The sequence below is a fragment of the Furipterus horrens genome, unplaced genomic scaffold (assembly GCF_987537825.1).
Source record: "Furipterus horrens unplaced genomic scaffold, mFurHor1.1.pri manual_scaffold_2, whole genome shotgun sequence".
Taxonomy (NCBI): domain Eukaryota; kingdom Metazoa; phylum Chordata; class Mammalia; order Chiroptera; family Furipteridae; genus Furipterus; species Furipterus horrens.
This window is the reverse complement of record NW_028327172.1, coordinates 61,851,472-61,876,828: the sequence shown is the minus strand read 5'-3', so window position 1 is coordinate 61,876,828 and position 25,357 is coordinate 61,851,472. Positions and strand designations below refer to the sequence as shown.

Genomic DNA, 25,357 nt, shown 5'->3' with positions numbered 1-25,357 from the left:
TACTCTCATATATCATTACCTTTTTATTTAAATGCATAGGATTATATCATATATAATTCTATAATTTGTTTTAATTTTGCTTTTCAGTTAACCATATACGTTGGACATCTTCAATATTAGCTGATATTGTTCTACCTTTTTAATGGGAACCTATTCTATGATATGGCTGTACCAGCATTTTTTCCAATATTATCCCTATTGGTGTGATTATAGTTGTATCCAGTTTTTTGCTACCACAAACATGTATGGATGTGTTTCTGGAGGATAAATTCCCTGAAAATACAGGCTGGGGCAAAAGTAGGTTTACAGTTGTGAGAATGTGAAACAGTTTATTTTTGCATTATTTATTGATTTATTATCGTATTATTATTATTATTAATCTAGTTTTGCCCACTCCTGTATATCAAGAGATTTCTTCATTCACATATTATGATATATTGCCAACTTTTAAATATAACTGTGTTCTATTATTCAAGGTAAAACAACTTATTTTACCAGTGGTACAACCCTCATGTTGCTTCAGCATTTTGCTATTATAAACAATCCCGTAATAAATATTATTGAACAGTAAGTTGCTTAATAAAGGATATTAGTGTTAAATTTTGATAGCTATTGCCAAGTTGCCTCCAAAAAGGTAACATTAATTTATACTCCCCAAAATAATATAGAATTGGCTACTTTTTCACACTCTTGTAAAAACTGCACATATACCAATATTTGACCTTTGCCATTTTTATAGGTAGACAATTTTATTTAAAATTTTTGCATATCTCCAATTATGAGGTTAAGCATCTTTTTATATATTTGTTGGCTATTTAAGTTTCTTTTTGCATAAAATGCCTGTTCATTTAATTTGTTTACATTTCATTGGGATAGTTTGTTCTTTTAAAAATTTATATGCATATTAAAAATATTAGTGCTCCATATTGAGCCCTGGCTGGTTTGGCTCAGTGGATTGAGCGTCGGCCTGCGAGCTAAGTGTCGCTGGTTCGATCTTCCAGTCAGGGCACATCAGAGAAGGGAAACTCTGACTCCAAAAAACCTCCGCTGCCTTGCGGCATACCTCTTCAGGGGAAAGGCTAAGGGAGTAAACCCCGACAGAAAATCCGGAGCCGGAGTCCCTAAGGCGCTTTGACGTTGTAGTCAACACCGGCAACTCCTGCGGCGCACCTGAAGCCAAGCTGTATTGACTCCGTCTTTCCCTTGGACCCTTCAGCTGCGAAGAGAGGGGGGGTCTGCTGCATGGGCAACAGCAGACCCTCCATATCACCCTGCCCAGGCTCTGTAGCTTCAGCTTCACTGGAGAGGACACTCCAGTGTCATCGCAAGATGTCGATTCAACACGGGAGGAGACAGATACCGTGTCACTCCCGAGTCGGACTGCACAGCCATTCTCGGCGGTGCAGATAGACTCTTAAGAAGCTACACCATCGTCTCTCCAGACGGACGGCTGCCTCCAGTGCTCCATATTATATAACTATTGCAAATATTCTTACTAGTTTGGTATTTGTATTTTGTGTTATTATATTTTGACTATGTTAACTTTTCCCTTGTATGCTATTTCTTGTCATACAAGAAGTTTAAAATGTTTTATAAGTCACAATTATCACATTTTTTCCTTTTTAGCTTTTGAGTTTTGTATTATATCTTCTTCTTTCTAATATATTTAGCAAATTAGCCATGTTTTCTTTTAGTGTAACCATAGTTTAATTTTTAGCCATTTAATCTTTCATGTATTAGAATATATTTTGGTGTTTGATGTGAGAACCAGGTGAATAACTACCTGTTCTTGGACCTTTCCTTTATAGAATCAAATTTCTACGTCTTTTCATATTCCAGTTATACTCTAAATTTTCCCAACTTAGTGAACTAAGGGAGCATGAAAAAGTAAGAAGAAACAAAAGATTTGGAATCAGAGAGAAATGGTTTGAATCCTGAGTCTACCAGTTATGCCTAAATAACTTGGGAAAGTGACTTAAATTCTTTGAACTTCAGTTTCCTTACCTGTAAAATGGGTATAATACCTACATATCAGGGCTATTGCATAAAATAAATGAGACAAAAAGCCCTTAACACAGACCCTGGTGCAAATAGGCATTCAGCAAATAGTATCTATTACTACTGTATTTCTTCAAAGAGCTGTGATGAAATAAAACCCAATGCAAATTAACCAATAAAAAATATAGTATATGGTTTACTTCCTTTTTTTTTTTTTTTTTTTTCCTTAGGAACACCTAACTTTGGCACTGGAGGGGACTTAGAAACTTTTTCACCCAGCCCTTACACATCAGAGATGATCCCCACTGAAGGAAGGGTCTTGCCCTAAGTCCTATCAGAGTTAGTACAGGGTTGGGACCAGCCAGGGCTTCTCTCTTTTCACTGGAGCAGGTATTCCCTATGATGGATGTGTGTTTGTTTTCCACTGGGCCAGGATTAACCAAATCTTGTTCGTTTTAGGACTTTTTCTACATGGGTCTCCACATTTGTGGTGCATTTGATGCTGCTGTGGCCCTGTTGATTTTCATCCAGGTTTTAACACACATGTTCTCCTTCAGTTTTTCAAACTTCTCAAGGTCATTTTGCTTATTTCTGTCTCTGTGGTTTGAGTTTTTATCGGTAATCTTTGCTCAAATAGCATTTTCAGTGGCATTCAAAAACACAATCATTGACATGACATTTTAAAATATCAGGTGTGACACAGCCTCATATATTATTTCTATTTTTCTGCTTCAATTTGAATTTTCTCTTCTTGAACCATGGACTGGACAATTGGATGCCATTAATTATTGCTGAGATTAATAATGATAGTCATTGTTAACATTAACTGATTATCAGTTGTGCTCATATTATGGTGATATTTATACATTATCTCATTTAATCTTCAGAAGCCTGGGCTTATTTTTCTGATTTTATAAATAAGAAAACTGAACTCAGAGAGAATCACTAACTTATTCAAGGTTAAATAGTTGCAAGAGGTTAAGAATTTTAAATAGTCTAACTGAAACTCTTGAGCTATAACTACCACTTCTTCTTGTTCTTTCTTCAATATCCTAATTCTGAGAGTCTACACCTGTAAGACGCCAGTCCTGAAGTCTGCCTTTCAAGCTCCCTGAGACTGACAGCCCACCATTGGGTGTGACACGCTGGTCAGCTCAGTAACGGGCACAAGCAACTGGGTATAGACATTATGGCCCAGCTTAGGATGATCGATCATGTAGGGCTGAAGCAAAAGGCTTTGGGGAGTCTAGAAAAATCCTATTTGTTGCCATCTCCTTATGTATACAAATATCTTTGGATCATAGAAATCATTAAATTTCATTTGTTATGATATCCTTTTCACAACCAAGTCAGTAATGGATAGGAAGTTTAGGACTTCTAGTTAATTCAAGCAGTTATAGGTTTTTTTTCAGATGCTGTTATGAAGGAGAATGGTGCACCATGTTCAGTCAAACTTTACTTTTTTTAAAAGATGAGGATTATGTTTGCTACATCAGCCACTAGGGCCCCTGGCCTGGGGATCAGAGGTTCCCTGAATAAATAACTCTATGTTCTCTAGTATTTCTTAGTATTACAGAAGGGATAATATCAGGATGAGAGAACTTCAGAAAGGGGGAGAGCCTCTGTGATCTTCTGCACCCACCCATGTGCACCTTTAAACTGATACAACCACGTTATTCATACCCCCGTACTCCCCACTGCCAACCGTGTTGGACTTTCTCATTTCTCTGATTCAGGCATTCCTACATCCTTGCAAGGCTACATTCCTCACCGAGAACACAATTTTTCACACCCTTTTCACCTGGAAACTTCTCTTAGTCCTTAAAGATTCAGTCTGAACTAACTCGTTGGAATAGGCTTCTTTGTGAACAACTAATGGTAGAAGCTTGTTTTACTGGAGCTTGTGTCCCTAGCAAAGGGCGTGGCCAATCGCGGGTGCAGACAACTGAAGGCATGAATGAATAGGCAAGAGACTTAGTGAAGAAGATATGTGCACTACAGTATCCTAGGCCAGTGGTCATCTACGCTTTATGTGACCCTGACTGAAATGACCTCACTCCCTTCCTCACCCCTTCATAGCATTCTCACCAAGTGACAGTTTGCCTCTGCTTGCATCCCTCCAGTGACAGGGAACTCTCCTTTCTAGTCCATACATTCCATTTGGGATGGCTTTTATAAGTGTTATTTTTAGCACCTTGATATTCTTTAATACCTCATCAGACTCAGCTGAGTACATATGAAGTCAATTATGGTAACATAAATGTTCACTATAACTATTTTCCTTTAAGGTGCTCCTAGCATAGTATCTAGAGCTAAACACGGTACTGATATAAATTTTATTTCTTCAAAATATCTATTCTAGCCATTTCTGTTTCCAATTTAAGTGAACCAGAGTGACACATGGACATTGTTGAGCAATTGACCATTCAGTAGAGGACAATGGCAGCTTAACCCGTAAATAAGTACCTGGTGGTTAAGTGCTATGACAAGAAAAGGTCACAATGCTCTGGGACACAGAGGAGGGACCCATTCCAAGGTATGAAGAAGTCTAAGAAGGTTTTCTGGAAGAAGTGGCATCAGAAACAAGATCTGAATGAGTTATCCAGAAAGGACTGTGGACAGAGGAAAGGGCAGAGGAGTAGCAAGAGTATTCTAGGCAGAGAGGGAGGCAGATAGGATGGCGTTGAGGAGAGTAAGGGTATGGGACATCTGGAAAAGAGAAAGTAGTTGTTTCTGAAGGGCAGAGGGATAAGAAAATAAAGCAGAAAAGAGGTGAGAAATGAGGCAAGAGAAATGAAGGTGACGATGTGGATGATGATGATGATGGGTGTGGATCACTGACATGTATGTACTTAACTCTGGAAGGCACTGTCCTCAGCATTTTCTATATACCATTTCCCCTAACCTTCCAAAAGTTCTATGACATAAGAACACATGATAATGCCCATCTCATTGAGAAACCCACTGGGGCAAAGACAGATTAAATAACCTGCCCAAGGTTTCACAGCTAATAACGGCATGGCCAGGAACTGAACCCAGGCATTCTGGTTTAAGAGTCTGCATTCCTAACCATGACACATCACTGTATCTCTAGGATTTGGTGGTCAGGCATGATAAGACATTTTAGTAAATTTGGAGTTTGTTGTGACTGCAATGGGGAACCATTCCTCATCTTGGAATTGAAAAATATTATTTTAGCATTATCACTTACAGCTAGAGAAAATGCAGAGAATATGCAGGAGCCCTGTGTTATTGCCAGCCCTATCAAGAGCCTCCCTAGTTGAATTTGTCCCTTTGGAGATGCTGCTCAGGGGGCAGCACCACTGCTTGTGGCTGCTGAGGTTTTCCATCCCAGCGGATGTCATCTGCCTGCTATGGAAACAGGGCCGTGTGAAGAACACTGGGTTTAAACTTGCAAAGGACAGGATTCAAATCTTGGTCTCCTTACTTACCAACTCTATGACCTTGGGTACTTGAGTAAGTGACTTAACCCCTTTGATCTCTAGTTTTCTTAGATGCAGTAAGAAATGTTAACCCTAATTTTGTTGGGTTGTTGTTTGGATAATTAGAGATAATGCAAATAAAGCACTTAACATAATACTTGGCACACTGAGAAGGTACTCAATCAGTGGTTGCTATTTGTATTATAGCATATCCATTATCTATGAAACCCAGACTTCAGAGTAGCTAAGAACTACAAGTTTAACAGAATTATTAACTGTGAAAAAATAAAAAGGGGTGACCCAGTGGGAAAGGGCTAGATAATTGGCACTAGATTTCAATTAAAATAAGTCAGGTACAGAACACAAGGGACTGTTTCAAGCAAATTATTTCACTGTTGGGAGTCTGGTTGGTATGTGGCAGGGGGACAGCAGGGAAGAAACTGGGGCAGAATCCTAACAATTTCTCTTTTATTCAGAGAGACTAGAGACACTAAGATGAGCAGATATATTACCAATGAATTGAATAAATATAGAAGACGCCATCATTGCTCATGAGGAAAAGAATCTATTTCCATTTTCTTGAAGTGATGTGATGTAGTGAGGTGGAGATTTGGTTCAGTTGCTAACTCGGCCACTAACTGACTTGGGCCAGTGGATAAACTGCTGTGGGAAACGCAAGCTGCCAGGTCCCACCATCTCTAGGGTCCTTGTGATTCAAAATTCAGTGATTTCCAGGGTTTAAAAATAACATCTCAAAAGTGTTTTACACAGTTTTCCCATGTCACATTTCTTACCAAACAAGCTGAAACATAAAGAAACAAATATAATAGAAGCATTCGTATGTATTAACTGATCCTTGTCATATACTTGTGAGGGAAGCAAGGAAACTATACATATCCCATTTGATCCTGAATGGTGAGCAGGTTGGCACAGAGCATGGAGAGAGAGAGAGGAGACACGGTGCTGGAAGAAGTAGGCCTTGAATGCCAAGTTAAGTTTTGACACCCTACCTGGTGTGGCTCAGTTGGTTGGGTGTCATTCTGCAAAATGAAGGGTAGCTGGTTTGATTCTCTGACAGGGCACATGTCTGGGTTGCACATTTGGTACCTGGTGGGGGTGGGGGTGAGGGGCAACTAGTCAATGTTTCTCTCTCACATTGATGTTTCTCTCCCTCTCTTTCTCTCCCCTCCTCTCTGTAAATAAATAAATAACATCTCAAAAAAAAAGTTTTGTCAGTAAGTGGCTAGGAGAGGGCTTTACAGAGACATAGACACTATTTGATCTGTGCTGGGGTGACTATGGCAATAGTGAAATGTTGAGGTTGAAGAACTAAGTAATCAAAAATAGGATACCCATGTGGGAGACTATTGCAATATTACAAATGGTAGATGATGAAGACCTAAACTAGAAAAATGAGAATGGAATTTACAATGGGAAATGGGCATAGACGTGAGAGACGACACAGAAGGAGGTTCTATAAAGCTCTTCTCTTCAGATACCTCTGGGAATCCAAGGGAGATTAAATGATATTTCTAGTGTTGAATGGAAGATGAGAGATGAGAAGGGTGCTTACAGGGAAGATGGTACCATTAATCAAGATGAGAACACAGGGTGAAAGTAGGTTTGGATAAGAGGATAATTCATTTTAAGATACATTGAATTTGTGGTGTCTACTGGACATCTTGCAGGCAGCTGGAAAATATCTGCCTGAAGCTTAGAAAAAGAGTTAATGTTAATAATCATTTTAGTCTTGCTGTTTCTAAACTGAGAACCCTGTTCAGACTAGACCAAGATACAGAAGAGTCTTCTGCAAAATGGATATAATAAGAGTACCCACTTCACGGAGTTGCTGTAAGGTTAGTTAATGCATGTAAAACACAATAGGGCCTGTATATAGAAGGACATATAATTATTAGCTTTATTGACCCCTCCCGTGGCACACACAAAAGATGATCCAGGCAAGTATAAAGTTAACTTAATGAAGACTCAGCAGACCCAAGAGAAGTGCGGGAGTTGTGGGCATTGCGGGAGGAAGCATGGGACTCTGGAAAGTTCTGTCCTAGGAGTCTGGAGTCCGGAGTTTCAGTCCCATCCTGCTGATAGTTTATCTCACTTTGGGCAGGCCCTTTACCTCTCTGGGACTCAGTTTCTGCATCTAGAAAGACAGCCTCATGCTAAATCTCTGCAGTCCCTTCCTCTGCTTAATAAACAAATATATTCCATATGCAGTATGTATTTTGTTGACAACTTGGGTAAAACAAACAGTTCATTCAGCATTAAACTTTTAAGTACCCTCTAGCACATCTCAGAGTGAATGAACTATAAATTGTGTTTGAAGTGGAAATTTCTAATTAAGTTCCCTCTCCTCCTGGAGGCTGTTACACTCAGTGGAGAGTGATAACATTTCTGACAGGAGCTGCATGAGTGCTCAAGACCAGAATCCTGGAGCAGAGGCAAAATGGAAAATTGATATTGGATGTGTACACGTCTTAGCAGTTACAATTAACATCCCTTTTAAATATGGCCTGTTGATGCAAAAAATGGGCATATATTTTTAAAAACCCTTTAAAAATGTTTTGGTTGACCAGAGCATTTATAGAGGGCTGATTATTTTAGAGTCTTTAACTAAAAATGATATGATATAATTTGGCTATCCAAACCCACTTACTACTGGCCAAAACATAGTAAATAACTTTTAGGATTAATGTGTTTGAGTAATCAGGTAACTATCTTTATAAGAATATGGAAAGAAAAAACAGTTGAAACCTTCCTTATACACGTTATACAAGTATAAGACAGTACTAATCTCTCTAGCTCTGATTTTCCCCTTAACGTTAGATTTGTGAATCCATCAGCTTACTTGACTCTCCAGTTGGATGTCTAAGATTTTTCAAACTCATCATGCTGAAAAGCAAACTCTTAATCTTCCAAACTTGTTTCTGGATAACTTTTCTACTTTCAGCAAATAGTAATACTGACATTAACCACTCAAGCCAGCACCTATGTGCCAACCTTAATTCTCCTTCTCTCCCACCTCCCCATGCAAACCATCAGCATGTCTGTTTACTCCAGCTCCAAACTGTATTTCAAGTCCACCCATTTCTCTCCAGGTCCACCCCTGTCCCCCCTGGCCATGCCACCATGCCTCCCGAGGATGTGCAATAGCTTCTTTATTGTGTTCTCAGCTTTCACTCTGGCTTCCCCACCTCCTCTAACTACTTTTGACCCAACAGCCAGAATGATCTTTCAGAGTAGATATCAGACCATGTCTCTCTCTTTGCTAATTTTTTGTCTATTAGCTTCTTGTTGTAACTTGAATAAAATCCAAACAACTCACCATAACCTCAATTAGCCCTTCTGATTCTATGTCTTTCCACTGTCTGCTTCCTTCAGTGTTCTACAGCTTTTGCTTCTCCTAAATCCAACTTCCTCTGGCCTTGGGGCACTTGTAGAAGCTGTATTTCTGACTGTAGCACCCTTCCTTAGATCTCCTCACATTTGATCCCTTATTTTTCATAAGTCTCAGAGTAAAGGCCAGTTCCTTGGAGAGCTCTTTGCTGACTACCGAGTTTAAAGTAGTCTTCCACACTCCTGTTTGTGTCCATGAGTGGGATTACTGGGAAAAGAGGGGTGGGAGATGGTGGAAGAGGGCATGGCAGGTGGGGGGTGGGGGTGGGTAAATATGTACAGATGATGTGTTGTGGAATTGTGCACCTGAAACCTGTATAATCTTGTTAACTAGTCGTCGTCGGCAGCCGTCCATCTCGAGAGACGATGGTGTAGCTTCTTAAGAGTCTATCTGCACCGCCGAGAATGGCTTTGCAGTCCGACTCGGGAGTGACACGGTATCTGTCTCCTCCCGTGTTGAATCGACATCTTGCGATGACGCTGGAGTGTCCTCTCCAGTGAAGATGAAGCTACAGAGCCTGGGCAGGGTGATATGGAGGGTCTGCTGTTGCCCATGCAGCAGACCCCCCCTCTCTTGGCAGCTGAAGGATCCAAGGGAAAGACGGAGTCAATACAGCTTGGCTTCAGGTGCGCCGCAGGAGTTGCCGGTGTTGACTACGACGTCAAACCGCCTTAGGGACTCCGGCTCCGGATTTTCTGTCGGGGTTTACTCCCTTAGCCTTTCCCCTGAAGAGGTATGCCGCAAGGCAGCGGAGGTTTTTTGGAATCAGAGTTTTCCTTCTCTGTGTTAACTAGTATCACTCCAATAAATGCAATAAAAAAGGAAAAAGTCCTCAAATTATCCCTTTCAAAATTGAAGAAAATGAAGAAAAGAAGCATCAAACTTTTCATCAAAGGTAGCAAAGCAATGCTGTATTATCAATTCTTTTTTTCAGAAAAGTTGCTTTCAGTTCTCTGAACTTTTTATCTCAGTTTTATCAACTTAATACAAAATATTACTTTAAGATCATGTCCTAAGTATATGTAAATTTGAACCCTAATAGAATGTGTTTACAGTTAATATAGAAGTTAAAATGAAATCCCAGCCATTATACTTCAGAATTATTAAACTAACCCTTAAGTGATGGGAATTCTTTCTATGTATTTTACTACATTCAATATAACAATAGGCTAAGAGGAAAATATTATTACTACAAATAGAGAACAACCATACATAGCCCTAGTTTGCTTTGGACAGTTCCTATTTACTCCTGTTGCTCTGATCTCTTATCTATGTTAGCACTCATCCCAGATGTTTCATTTTATAACAAATTATCATCATGGTTTACATCATCATCAGCATCAACAGTCATATTAAAATGAGCTGGGATGCTTTCTGTTCAGTTAGTCCTCCCTCCTGAGCATGGCTTTTATGTTCACAACTGTCCTCAAGAAGCTCACCAAATGGTCCTCAGGAAGGACAGTTATTTCATGTATGTAACTGTATTTATAGAAAAAGAGTGGGAGATTGAAGAGGGTAAAGGGGGTCAAATATATGGTGATGGAAGGAGATTAGACTTTGGGTTGTGAGCACACAGGGCAATATATAGATGATGTATTACAGAACTGTATACTTAAAATCTATGTAATCTTATTAACCAATGTCATCCAAATAAACTTAATTTAAAAAGGTATGCCTAAATACAAGGGGGAAGGGGGAAAGGAGAGAAGGAGGGTAAGAAGGGGAAGGGTCTAGTCAGAGAACATGTATAAATGACCCATGGACATGAACAATGGGGTGGGGATTGACTGTGGGAGAAGGGGTAGGCAGGGAGGGGGGAAGCAATGAGGGGAAAAGTGGGACAACTGTAATAGAAAAACAAACCAAAATTTTTAGTGGGGGAAAAAATTAAAAATAAAAGCTAAATAAATAAGCCAGCCACACACACAAAAAAGGTATACATACTTAAATAAATATAATATTTGAAAGATCTTAAAAATAAATAAATAAATAAATAAATAAATAAATAAAGTGGCTTTCCAGCCTATCTTTAATATCCTGTCTTAATTTCTTACAGAACTTAGATCTACCTGATATTTTGCTTATTTATTAACTCATCCACCTCAAGAAATGCTTCCTGTGAGTAGGAATTTTGTCTCTTTTATCTCCAAACCTCTGATACCTGGAACACCATGTAGGTACTTAATATTTCTTGAATTAATAAATTCTTATGACTGTTAGCTCATGTAATTTATTTGAATCAATAAAATTTATTTTACAATCATGTATTGCATATTGATTAAGAGCAAGGTACTGGTCAGAGGCCTTTTTGGAAGGAATTTGTCATGTAGGAGAGAATGGTTGACTAAACTGGACTCAATGGAACAGAATCTTTGAGGGTGGGCTCAAGATTCTTCACTTTTGGTAGGAACAAAATAGACAGGGGATGTTAAGAATAGTATAGTAAAGGGTGAAGCCAAAGAACTTACATGCATGGTCCATGGACATGAACTAAGGAGGATGAAATTGCTGGAGGGAAGGTGGATACTGGCTGGAGGGGGGCAAAGGGAAAAAAATTGGGACAACTGTCATAGCATAATCAATAAAATGTACTTAAAATAATATTGAAAAATAAAAAATAAAACTCTCCCTAATGACAGTTGATCAGTCAGATGTGGGCACCTATTGGACAGAAGTAGCTCTTTGTTCTTCTGTGCAGACTCGCTGGCCCCTCATTCATGCTATATTTGGTTTCAGTCTCAGGTTGTGCTGTGATGTTGCTCGTTTAAAAACTCTCAGCCCTTTTGGGGCTCTATTGCCTATTAGGACTTGGCAGAATGGCTTATACTTTGATATGGGCTAAATGAATGTGAAAACAGTGACCCACACAACCCATGATAGACTCAGTCTCTTCACGCCAGGGTTCTATTCACCACATTGTACTTTGTGCATGGGACTCTGTTGAGGCAACTGTCTCTCTGGGTAGCACGGTGGAGATATCCTTGAAGTCCCCATTCCATGTCTCAGTGCCCTCGAAACACTTGCTAAGGATTCACTCACCCAAGTCCCACAGCTGCGCAGGCAAAGGGTCACACTCTGGGGGGTGAGACTTACATCTGTCCTCAAAGACCTGCTTCTCACCTCACCTTCTGTTCTGGCATGAGGTGCGCGTATGTTTCCAGACTGAAAGATTCCTTTTGGTTAGGGTCAGATTTAAAGCTGAGGCCTTTCCTTGATGGATGGCAGTAATGAAAGCAACCTTCTGAGTTTGCTCAGCATGCCATCCCTTTTGAAATCAGTAGGCTGAGTGCAAACGCTCATTTATTTATTTTTTTTTAAAGCTGCCCTTGCTGATATGGCTCAGTGGACTGAGTGCCAGCCTGCAAACTGAAAGATCACCAGTTTGATTTCCAGTCAGGGCACATACCGGGGTAGTGTGCTAGGTCCTGGTTGGGGGTGTGCGAGAGGCAGATGGTCAATATTTCTCTCCTACATTGATGTTTCTCTCCCTCTCTCTCCTGCTCCATTCTCTTCTCTCTAAAACTAACTAAATAAAATACTAGAAAAATAAAATAAAAACTTGGATTTTGTGGTTTCCAAAATTAAACTATCACTGAATTTTATCAACTGTTAAAAACACCATCAATAGGGAACTGATTAAATGAATTACTAAATATCCATACAATGAAATGTTATGCAGCCATTAAAAGCAATGGTATACATATCTAATATTCTGATACTGAAAAATATCAATGATATATCACTAACTTAAAGGAAAAATACATTGCAAACCTGTAGGTATACACAACCCTGGTCATTTAAAAAAGGGTATATGATCTGACAGAGCATGCCTTAAAGTTTAAATAACCAAATGCTAAATGTTAATGGAAGTTTCAAAGGGTTATGGTAGTAAGGCCATGGTGGGCGAGAAATGTTAAAGAGGAGATAAGAGCTTGTATTTTATTTTATAGTCTTTAGTAGTATCTGAATAATTTAAGTGAACATGTATTGCCACAAAGATTTTATTTATTTTTCATGTATATCTTATTGGTTAGGCTATTACAGTTGTCCCAATTCTTCCCTTTCCCCCCTCTGCCCAGTAACCCCCTTCCCTCCAGCAATACCCCCTTTAGTTGATATCCATGGGTCATGCTTATACATTCCTTGGCCTCTCCATTTCCTATATTGCTCTTAACATCCCCCTGTCTATTCTGTATCTTTTCTTATCAACCATGCTTCTTTTCTTCCTTTTTATTTATAGGTTTGAAAGAGAGAGAGAAACACAATTTGTTGTTCCACTTATTCATGCATTCATTGGTTGATTCTTGTATGTACCCTGACTGGGGACTGAACCTGCAACCTTGGCATAACATGAGAATGCTCTAACCAACTGAGTTAACTGCCCAGGGCCTCAAATATGCTTTTTAATCCCTGTACCTTTTCTTCCATTCTCCTCCTTCCCCCTCTCTGCTGATAACCCTTCAAATGATTCCATATCTATAATTCTTTTCCTGTTCTAGTTGTTTGCTTAGTTTGGTTCTTTTTTTTTTAGATTCAGTTATTGGTAGTTGTGAGTTTGTTGTCATTTGACAAAGTATATAACAAGTTTTAACTATTGAGTTCAAGGTTTGTGTTACTTTGACAATAAAAAACAAAGAAGGGCTGGCAAAGCAAACTAAAAATACAGTGATGTTTTGAGAAAAACTGAGTAAATTTGAATAATCATTAGGTATTTATTGAGTGTCTTCTTTGTGTCAGTCTTTATACTAAGTTTTGGGATACATTGGTGAAGAAAGCAATGGCTCTGCCCTCAGTGACTTAAAGTCTAACATAAGTTCTTAACTGGGTATGGAAATGTGGGGAAGGGGTAGATATTTTTTGTTCTTAAAATGTCAGATTTTGGGATCAGTATTGGCATTAATTGTGCAATCCAAGGTATGTTAAATATCCTGCAAACTGTGACAGTGTTACACAAGTGAAAAACTGTCCTGCCAAATATGCAATAGCACCTGCAATAAAAATATTGGATCATAATTGTTTTTAATATAAATATGATAATTCCAAATGAGCCTTAATTAAATTATAGTATAGGTGAAAAAGATTCTTGGTTCTTTTTTTTTCTTTCCTACATAGTTGATGTTTTCATAAGCATTAATAACAGTTTTAAAGAAAGGAAAAAATTGTATCTAGAGATATACCTGTCATATGATTCATTCCTAAAGAATCTAAAAGGCTTAAATAAGATAAGGTGCTAAGTAAAGTATTAATGAGGTCAAAATCCATTATTGCAAGACTCAAACTCTGGCTGCTGCTTGCGAGACTTACCTGATAGCTCCTAAGGATAATGACATTCTTTTGTGTTTGAGCTCACGTGTCTTGGCATCTGACAATTGTCCATAATTACATTTTAGCATGTCTCTTATTTATCCCTCACCTAAGAATAAGATCTTCATCTCACTGCCCCAAAGCTGCCAGGAACCAGGTATTCTGAGTTCAAGAAAATTGTGCCAAGGACTAAAATCCTCTTTTGATAGTTTCATCTGTCAAATCAAGGGGAGGTGAGCTGAACAGATACAAATGCTGTATGAGATGAGAAGTGATGTTTATTCATCTATTTCCCTATGAAAACATGTTTTGCTTTTGTTCTTTCTTATCTAATTTATTACCCTAACTCTAAGTCTTAATGTAGACTATTGCAACAGACCCCCCCCCCCCATTCAACTGTTTATTTGGAAAACTATCAAACAGCAGTAAAAGTGAAAGAATAGTATAATGAACATCCATAACATTTTATTGAGATTCAATAGTTGCTAATATTTTGGCACATTTTTCCTCCCTCCTACCCTTCTACTCTCTTTCTCTGCCTACCTATATCTCTTTCCTTCTCTCTTTCTCTCTAGATATTTCCTATATAACCACATTGCCATTATTATACCAGAGAAAGCTAATGATAATTCTATACCATCCAGTATTCTTATTCATACTTCTTTAATTGACCTCAAAATGTCTTTTATAGATTTTTTTTTTCAATCTCATATCGAATCAAGGTTTACTTATATTTGGTTGCTATTATTAACTTAAAAAACTACCTTCTTTTTTCTTTGATAAAATTGCCATTTTTCTTCTTCTCTTCTTCTTCTTTTTTTTAAAAGGGTTCAGGCCAGATGTTTATAGACTGTTCAACATTCTGGATCTAATTGTTTCTTCCTGACCAGAATCAGGTCAAACAATTTTAGCAAAATCTAGTGAATAACACTGTGTACTTCTTACTGTATCACATTAGGAGGAGGATCAAAATGTGAGGTTGTCTCCTGTTGGTGATACTAAGTTTGTTTGCTTGATTAAGGACACCAGCTCTCCCCAAGTCTAAGGGCACTTTTAGAATGCCACCTTTGTAAATACTAATCTGTGGGGTAATTTTTGAGACCATATAAATATCTTTTTACCTGAAAAAATTCCATTTTAATTTTTTTTTACATCAACTGACTACTATACTTGCCTGAAACACTCATTTCATTGAGGGTTGAAAATAGTAACTTTCGAATTCTCTATTTTTTTCTCAAATGATTAACTGGTATTCTTCTGTGCAGGAGGCCTTTCCTTAAATTATACTATTACCTCCCCATTATGGACTCATGTATTCTTTTTGATGAACATTGTAGTTCATTACTGTGTGGTAGACTTTCATTTTAACTGCAAGACTTCCTCTAAATTCTCTCTCTCTCCCACCCTTACTCCTTCTCTTTCCACTTCTACCACTTTGACAGTCATCTTGTATATCATGGACAATCTACTTTATTTGAAATACTGCTTTTCACAGTTGCACATGATACAGATTCTCTTATTCGTCTATAGTCTTCACTGCTTGTAGGTTACATGAAAATTCCTTATCCTTACCTTTAAGGTCCTCCATATCTAAAATTTATTACATCTCTCTGTAGTTTCTTAAGACAACATATTTTTCTAATGTGAGGAAATATTAGAACTGTTCTTCTTCAATGCTCCCATCTCATAGACCCAGGGAATAAAGTCACTTGCAGGGTAACACAGCGTTTTTGTCACAGAGTAGGAATGGAAGTGCCTGTACTTGGTCCCCTATATTACATATCTCCTCTCCTAAGCAACTCCTCTGCTGGAAGCTTATGCACGTCCCTATTCTAATGCTATTCCTATGGATCTCTTCCTCCACCCTGTTCTGCTTCCTGGATTTTCTGAAGTCCTGATCTTCTGCCATGTCCATGTCAAGTTCTACTTTCCCAGATTGCCTATTGATAGTCTGTGCTACTCATGTGGCCATCAGCTCTCAGTCTGGCAGCATTATATAAATTTTCATCTTCCTTTAAGTGCTTCTTCATTATTTTTTAAAGTACAGATATAATTTGAATTCATTTTAACTAATTAAAACAAAACTGAAGAACAACAATTAAATTGAATATCTCCTTTTTTCTACTCTAACCTTGAGGTAACCACTGAAGATAAATTGAATATATGCTGTCTACACATTTTCCCCTCATACACATAAATAATATCCTCAGCTATATTTCTGATCTCTAGAATAGCATCAGGTATATGTAACTGAGTGAACACAAATAGTTGCAAAAGCACATATATATATATACTTCCATATATGGTTGTTTTAAAAATAGATCATATGACTCATTGTCATGTAATTCACTTTCTTTTTCCATTTAAATTACCTTTTATGAATAATGTCACCAACTAGACTGTAAACCTCACGAGGGCAGGACAAACCACTGGGTTATTCTTCTTGTATTCCGGGGATATGACACAAATTCCCTTCCTCATAGATTATTATTGAGGGTGATTGTAATTACATGTGGCTGATGTACCTTCTCTGAAGAGGTTTTAAGGTTCACAAAGACTCCTATTTTTCTAAAAAAAAAAAAAAAAAGAACTATTAACCAGTGCACCAAATATTTGGTGGCCAATTCCAGTGGCTAATAATGAGAAGACAAACTAGAAAAGGAAGTGATGAGAGAAGAAGTAATGGAAGAGATACACAGGACCCCAAAAAGGAAAGCATCACTTTCCTTAAAGGGCGGATTTTCTATCTTGAATGCTGTCTCTTTGGGGAAGTGCTAGCTGGACCACACAACATATAGCCCTCATTCCACAAGTCAATAATTTTACATACATTTTCTTTCTGGCCAGTCGAATAACTAGAAGCAACAAAATAAGTTCAAAATTCTTCTGAGAAGACAATCTTCCCAAAGTCAAAAGAGTGTGGGAGAACAGCCACCCTCTAGAATATACCACCTCATCACTGCCTTTGTTCTCTCAAACATGTACCAGGACTTCATAAAAGCAGCCAAGGCTGTGCACAGTCTTTTACCATCAGTCCCAAGGGAATACTGTAAGCATCAGAAAATTTTCCATTTACGTAGTCAGCAATGTATTTTCAACCATTTAAGTCTTTTCTAATTACAACCAATTCCCTCCTTCCAGCCCTCCTAATTTAGCTCAGAGAACGTCACTCCCTGCAGAAAACAACTCCCCAGCGAAGTCTGAATTTCCACTGTTAGTTGTTGGAGCTCCAGATGTGAATAGAGTTGAAAAGCCACACTCCCTGAGTTAAAGAACAAACACATCAAGAAATCAGGTTGCACTGCCTTGGTTCACTTCCTTGCACAGAATAAAAGATCAGTAAATAACGGGAAGGAGAGCAAAAGACATTAAGGAGAACAAAATTGAAAAACGAGGGAATAAAGAGGGAAGGGATGTCCAGTCCTGGTCTCTCGGGGCTGCGCCCTTCAACCCCAATTGTCCAGTGCAGGGGCCAACCCCTCTCAGTCCCTCTGACACCTTGGATGTTACAGAGAGCTAATAATCTCTCCTCACCCTGTCCAGCGTCTTAATCATATCAAAGCCTTTTACATCCCTGTGGCCAAGTTCAGTGCCTCCTCACCCAGCTCGATTCTTGAGCGTACGTACTTCACTCTGCACTTGGGGCCAGGTACATGAAAGACATGCTGTAGGCTCTGCCACATCTTGTGAGACCCACCAGCATTAAATCAATAAGCACGAGGACAGGGGAAGGAGAACCAGCATTGGGGGCGTACTGAAACCCAGACCTCAAACTCTCAAATTCTATTCTCTGCTCTAACCATTGCCAATATCAGAATAAAATATATTTGACTATCCCTTGCTGTTCGTGGCCCTGGGAGTTCTGTGGAACTCAGACACATAATTCTGGATTCTTTAAAATTTCTTTCTCAACTTTTTAACATTGCATGCAGCTTCCTCTTGCAATTTCCTTGTCAAACACTTAGCCATCTGGAAAAGTTACCACAAATCCTGGCCTGCAGAGGTGGCATCCCTTGATCACCAGACACCATTTCCGGCTCCCCTCCCCGCAACAACCTCACCCCTAGGTCTCACCTCTGTGGTCCTCTTCTGATCTCTCTGCATCTGCATCTGTGACACATTCCCTTGCTTCTCCCTTCCTTACTTTTCCTCTGCTGCTGTCTGTTCCCTCCTCCTGCTGCTGATCTCTCTTGTCTTTCTTCTGCCCCCTCCCTCTGACGGATCTGTGATCTGCCTCAACTTTCTGCTCTATTCTTTTTTCTTCTCTGGTTGATTTCTCCTGCTCCGTTGGAAAGTCAGACTACCACCTACTGTGTTTACTGCCTAACACAGGGTTTCTGGAGTGGTGTTGCCCATTTGAAGTCTAAGCTGACTGGCTGTGAGAGAGCTATAATTATGCTAATAAAAATGAAAAAGTGTTTTCATTCCATTAATACAACTAAAACATTGGGTTAGCTGTCAAATATAGGCAAACCCAAGGAGCTTATACTAGAACTGAGATAAAATGATCTCTGCTTGCATTTTGAAATGTCATCTCTGGCTGTCTTGTTTGTATTTAATGCTCTGTGACTCTAAGTCAAGGACAAGCCTTAAGCTAGAGTTTTTCTATGGTGAGGTTCAGGAGAAGCCCCCTAGAGTTTATAGGGCCCTGGAGCTGCTGTATAACTTAAAAAAAAAACAAACAAACAAACAAACAAAAAACAACCCACTTATTTCTTTGTCTAATGTGGATGCCTTGCTGCATATCAAGGAACTGATTGAATGTTCAGACTCCTTCCTAACACTGTCATTGCAAGCTGAATGTTGTAACTCCAAGTTGGCTTCCCCATCTGTCCCTTGTTCCTTAATTAGCACCAGTCAGTCAACAATAGCTTAACTTTGGGCTTTGGGGTGTGTGCGTAGCTCAAGGTTTACATCACCACCATGGTAACCTCCATTTGTTAACCAGCCTTGCAAACAATTCATTTGCTTTTCAAAGCATGAAAAGATCACTGTGTTGACGCAACTTTAGTATGCACCTCAGATACAAAATATAGGGTTAAAGAAGCACTTAGGGGAAAAGTCACACTGGAGACATATAAAATGACTGATAGAAAACCATGAATATCATGTTAGATTATAGATGATTATGTATACCTAGCACTCATATATAGGAAGTGCATAAGTTGTAAATATGCTTCTTCTCAAAGTTAGGTGTAATGAGAAAGTCAGGTAAACTAGGAAAAAGACGTGGCTTTTTCTATGAATAGGGCACAAGATAAATGTACATAAAAAGCATAAAACACTACGACAAAGTATGGATAATTTGTACGATGTGTTTTTAGGATAACATGTAAAAAAGGTGTATGTTGTATGTATAAGAAGCCTTTTTTTTTTTCCCCCTGTTTTGCTGGCTTGTGAGTGTTTGGCTCCAGAGTTTCCTTTCAGAAACACCAATCCACCTGAGGATTAATAAATGGTTGGTTCCCAAAGCAAAGAACTTGTATTTGGCTTTTTGCCATCTAGAAATTCCTGGCTAATATTGATCTCTATCAATTGCTATATGCAATAGAACAATTAACTTAAAGTAAATTTTTCTGCAATTATTTATATGCATGTATATGTATATTTAAATACACATATATCCTATGGCTCAAACTATAAATAAATTAGGATAATTCAGTAATTTAGGTTAGTGCTTTTATGTTCCAAAAGGAGGCAAAATTCAGGAATAGGTATATTTTAGAGAATGCTCAGTGGATATAACTCTAGCTTCTGTTACCAGTTGGCTTTCCTTAACTTATTACACAAATACTGTGCAAAAGAGTCCATGAGGTGCCATTCATAGTTATGATCCCCTGATTCAATCATGATGTTAAAAAATACATATACGCTGTATGATGTTTAATTTTGCAAAGAGCTAGGTAACTCTTCTGCCTCCTTTCATTCATCTACTCATTCAAACATTCATTCTAGAAGCATTTATTTGGGAGTTACTTTGTTTTAGGTCTTATGACATAGCCCAAGGATGTCAAGATTATTTAGACACAGCCTCTGTTCTTGAGGAGCTCTTGGTCTATAGGAGGAGCTCCTATTTTATAGAATTTCATCTCAAAGGCCTAACTGCAGAAAGTCAGTTTCTTGCAAATAACTCAAAATGTATGCATAATATTAAATGCTGATGATAACTGGTGTTTCATTTTAGGGAATCCTTCCTTCCTTTGACCCACTCTTCCTCCCTCCCTCGTTTCTTACCTTCCTTCCTCCCTCACTCCCTCCATTCCTTCCTTCCTATTTTATTATCTCTCCCTCTCTGCTTCTCAAGTTTCTATTTCTCTATCAACAGGGACAGTGTGATAGAAGGGAACTTGCATGCATTTTGACAAACAGATCTGGGTTTAAAATTTGGGCACTGTCTCTTATCTGCTCTGTGATCTTGAGCAAGTTACCTGCTCTGAGACTCCATTTTCACATCTGTGATATAATGTAATGATAGGAATATCTGCTTCAATGGTTGCAGAGCTAAAGTGAGGACTGAAAAAGATGACAAAAACAAAAATCTCTCAATGAACAATGGCTATTGCTTTCAATATTAAAATTTGAAAAATATTCATCCTTTTTTAAAAAAGGCCTGAACCTTCTGAAGACTGTTTACACACTCTTATCTATGGCTGTAACCTCTACCCAAGAGTTCCAGGACAAAGACATCTGTGAGGATTCTGTGGGTACTAGATAGATAGGAATCCATATTAATTTGAACTATACCAAATTGCCAGTGTTAGAGTTGACCTACAAAAGTTGCAATTGCACATGGTTAGACCTAGTACTACTGCTGAAACAACTGAAAGCAAATTTCAATTTTGCACTTTTTAATGTGAATGGCATGTAAAATTAAAGAATAGTTTTTTTGTTTATTTCTTTATTTCCTGGTTAAAAATATTTAATGAGTAAAATCCATTTTATTTGCTTTTAGATTAAGGAAAAAATGGTTAAATATTTCTACTTGGTTCTTTTTTCCAGAGTAGTTTTAGAAGGCTCAAATTTGAGTCTGACAATGTGAAAATTTCAGCCTTACACAATGGGCTAAGGAATATTAAAATCCATATTTATTGTTGGCTATTAAAGAAAAGAGCAAATCTTTGACTATTTAAAGAGAACAGCATTAAGATTGCCAATTAATGAGCTGAAACTTGTTCTGACTGTGACACATTACTGAGCAAAGATTAGAGGAAATTAGTATAAAGAGAGAAAGAGAGACTTTTTTTGGCTATATATGTGGGAAAAAATGGAGAATTGGGAGTGTGTAGGAGAAGTGTGAGTATATGTGGGAGAAGAAGTATTTAAAATGTCCAAAGAAAACTAAAATGAAGCAGAAAAATGTACACTGGGACATGGCTTTTCAAAACCAGCTATGCAGATAGGTACTTCTAGCCTTGTCATCAGAGCCCTTTCCTAGTAGCTTTTGAGCTTCCATCTGTGCTGTCTACTGGGCTGGGAAGCCTCTATCACCTTTGCCTTGGGAAGCCCAATTCAAATCTGACTTCTTCTATGAACTTCTTCCTAGTAAGCAAACGGCATTTACATCCTCTATCCTGAAAACTAAGAAAAGTAATTCTATTTTTTCCAACTCCCTGCTCCCAGGGGCTCTGTGAATAGTTTATGTTTGTGTTTAGAAGTGATGTGTGGGCTAAGAAATAAATCCATCCATCTGACATGGCCTTAAAACCATTTTGTCTACATTTATTGAATGCCTACAAATGTGCCAGAGGCTGTGCCATGTATTGGAATCAATGAAAGAAAGACTTGGGTTTGCCATAACAGAGATCACAGCCTCATAAGGTGCAGAAATATACTCATTCTATAAAAGGCTTAACTATGTCTCTGAAAGTCTTTCCTCATAGGGGCTCTTGGAAATCCTATAATTCTGCTATTTGAAATTCAGTGCTTTGGCTTTAAGGTTGTTATATACTAACATCTTGCTATAGATGGGATAATGCATTGCCTTTTTCCTGACATTCAACTTCAGTATGAACTGCTATATCTGATCTATCAAGAAATAGGATTTCATTGAGGGCAGAAAAAGAGCATGAGGACATTCGAGTCCTAGGTACACACAGAGCATGAGGAAGGAGCTGTATCAGAGGTCAGCTTTCACCTGGCAGGGGCAATGTCATTAGGTTGAGGAGATGGGGCAACTACCATAAGAAAGGCTAATGCCTATTGCTTTTGGAGTTTGAGGCTGGCTCACAGGGCTGTGAACTTTTTGTCTCCTGGTGGCAGTGCTAAAGAAGGTAGGGCCTCCCACTACCTACTCTGTGTCAGGTGCCGTGCTGGATGTTCTATACACCCTGGCACGTTTAAGCCCCATAACAATCCTTTGAGGTAGAGGTCAGCCCTATTTTATAAGAGAAGACTCAATTCAAGGAGGTTAAGTGCTTGTTCAAAGGTCTCACAGCTAGTTAGCAGTAAAGCAGTGGTCAAACCTTTGGTTCCAAGGCCACCATTTTTCCTTCTTGGGAAATAAAGGAATCAATCAACCTTAAAGGCTAAATGTTTTTCCAAGGGAAATAATTTTGAATAGAAGTCCACTTGATGATCAGTTTATGACATACCAGATGAAGATAACTTGAACATTATAACAAATTTTAATGTTTTCAAGAGTAGAAATACTCTTAATAGGATCCTTTGATATTCAATAAAAAATTTTATTCATTGCATGAATATATTCTCCCAAGCCCCATAAATCCCAGTGGTTGGCCCTGGCTGGTGTGGCTCAATTGGTTGGAGCATTGTCCCATACATCAAAAGGTTAGGGGTTCGATTCCTGGTCAGGGCACGTACCTAGGTTATAGATTTGATCCTCGATTGGGGAGCATATGGGAGGCAACTGATAGATGTTTCTCTCTCACATTGATGTTTTTTTCCCTCTCTCTCTAAAAAAATCAATAAACATATTAAAAAAAAAAAATCCCTGTGGTTGGTCAGCTGGCCCCTGCTTGAGTAATTGCAATTGAGTGAAATGAGACCCTATCACTCTACGCTCTGGACTTAGCACAGTGAAGACTCAGAATAAATTCTCAATAACACAAGAAAATGGAGATTTGGTGAGGCTGAGTGACTTGCTCATGATTACTTAGGTGTTATAAACAGAATTTGAAAACAAAACTGTCAGATTCACTAACTTTTGCTTTTAGCTTGTGCCTCTTTTGATTCTGATAAATTTTCTGGGGCAACACAAAACAAGTCACTATCCACTTCTCTGTTTCCAGCTTTTAGGGTTTCAAGTTTATTCAAAAGCTAAACACAGTCCATCCCATATCTACTATCTCTTCTTTAATAGTTTTAGAATGGTAGGTTTAAACAACTTTAAAGTTTGAGCTCCTTCTGAATTTCCCAAAGTGTTTCTGCACTTTTTCAAATGGACGTCCTCTTCAGTGTTCAGCTTTAGCTTTATAAGGTCTGTAAGACTATTCTCTTCCAGGATACAAGGAATACTAAGGAATACTTCATTTATTCAATAGAGGCTCTTAATTAAGGTGGAAAAATAAATGTCCCCTTCTAAGATTTTACATTAAATCAACCATAGATAGGCCAATGGTCCAAGATATCGTCGTCGTCGGCAGCTGTCTGTCTTGAGAGACGATGGTGTAGCTTCTTAAGAGTCTATCTGCACCGCCGAGAATGGCTGTGCAGTCCGACTCGGGAGTGACACGGTATCTGTCTCCTCCCGTGTTGAATCGACATCTTGCGATGACGCTGGAGTGTCCTCTCCAGTGAAGCTGAAGCTACAGAGCCTGGGCAGGGTGATATGGAGGGTCTGCTGTTGCCCATGCAGCAGACCCCCCCTCTCTTCGCAGCTGAAGGATCCAAGGGAAAGACGGAGTCAATACAGCTTGGTTTCAGGTGCGCCGCAGGAGTTGCCGGTGATGACTACAACGTCAAACCGCCTTAGGGACTCCGGCTCCGGATTTTCTGTCGGGGTTTACTCCCTTAGCCTTTCCCCTGAAGAGGTATGCCGCAAGGCAGCGGAGGTTTTTTGGAGTCAGAGTTTTCCTTCTCTGATGTGCCCTGACTGGAAGATCGAACCAGCGACACTTAGCTTGCAGGCCGACGCTCAATCCACTGAGCCAAACCAGCCAGGGCGTGGTCCAAGATATACAGCCTATCATTTTAATATTCTCACAGGCACTGGCAATCACATCTTTGTAGATGATTTCCCACTGCTCAGGCTCTCGATCAGTTCCCGCATATCTGAGTTCAGATCCTTCAGAGGGATACCAGCAATGTTAGCTCCACTTCACATAGGAACACTTGAGGCTCCATGCACTCCAAGGATCTACCCTTGACAGCTTTCAGAGTAGTTCAAGTGAAAACAGGCTGTCAGCTACTTTCAATAACACAGTTTCGGGGCAATTCACTCAGTTTTCAGACTACATATACGAAATTGTTCACTGGGTTGGAAACAACAATCCGTGTGTAGCAGACACTGTATTGGGTAGCACTGGAAATCATTAATTTAAACATGTCCATGATTCACTGTATTAAATTAAGGCATGTTTATCCTTTTTCGTGGCATGCACCTGTTGTGATAATCACTAAATTGGTGTTTTCAGTGACAAGGCAATCTTTGGTGGCAACAGTGTTTGGCATTTTCATGAAAGGACTGCCATGTTTAAGATCCACTGTCCCACCCTTCCATTTGCTTCATCAACATCCACGAAGGCATGTTCCTCACTCAAGCCTTCTAATAAAATGGTGATAGCACAGGCTGTGCCAACGGAACCAGTTCTTATAATGGTGACCTTGTCGTAATGAATGACCTCCTCGGAAGTGGAATTTCTCATACATTCACGCTTGACAGTTGTCATCTTGGAGATTGGGGTGAAGAGCCCGTTGAGCTGAGGGAGGCTTGCCACCTACAGGGTCACAGAGCCACTCCAAGCGAGGGGCGCCTCCTCCTGCAGCACACACTCTGTAGCTGGTCTGCAGGGATGCCCAGCTCAGGTTGGCTGACCCAACAGGCGACAGGCGGAGGAGGAGACTGAAGGCCAACGCATTGAGAGCAAAGGAGGATGCCGCTGCGGGTTTTTGCTTCCTGTCACCTGCCAGCACAGCTGTGCAAGCTGCGCCCACCTCGCCTGGGCCTCACCAGGGTCTGCAGACAGGACCTCTGACATCTGCTCGACTGTGTCAGTCAAGGAGCTTCTTCTCTAGTGATCGAATC

The 25,357-nt window shown here is 39.2% G+C and overlaps 1 protein-coding gene and 1 pseudogene across 3 annotated transcripts in view; both read right to left on the bottom strand.

Moving 5' to 3' along the window:
- DLG2 (discs large MAGUK scaffold protein 2) overlaps positions 1–25,357 on the bottom strand; it is a 725,256-nt gene that overhangs the window by 306,003 nt on the left and 393,896 nt on the right. The window lies entirely within an intron of this gene.
- On the bottom strand, positions 5,275–25,001 carry LOC150018667 (L-lactate dehydrogenase A-like 6B; annotated as a pseudogene).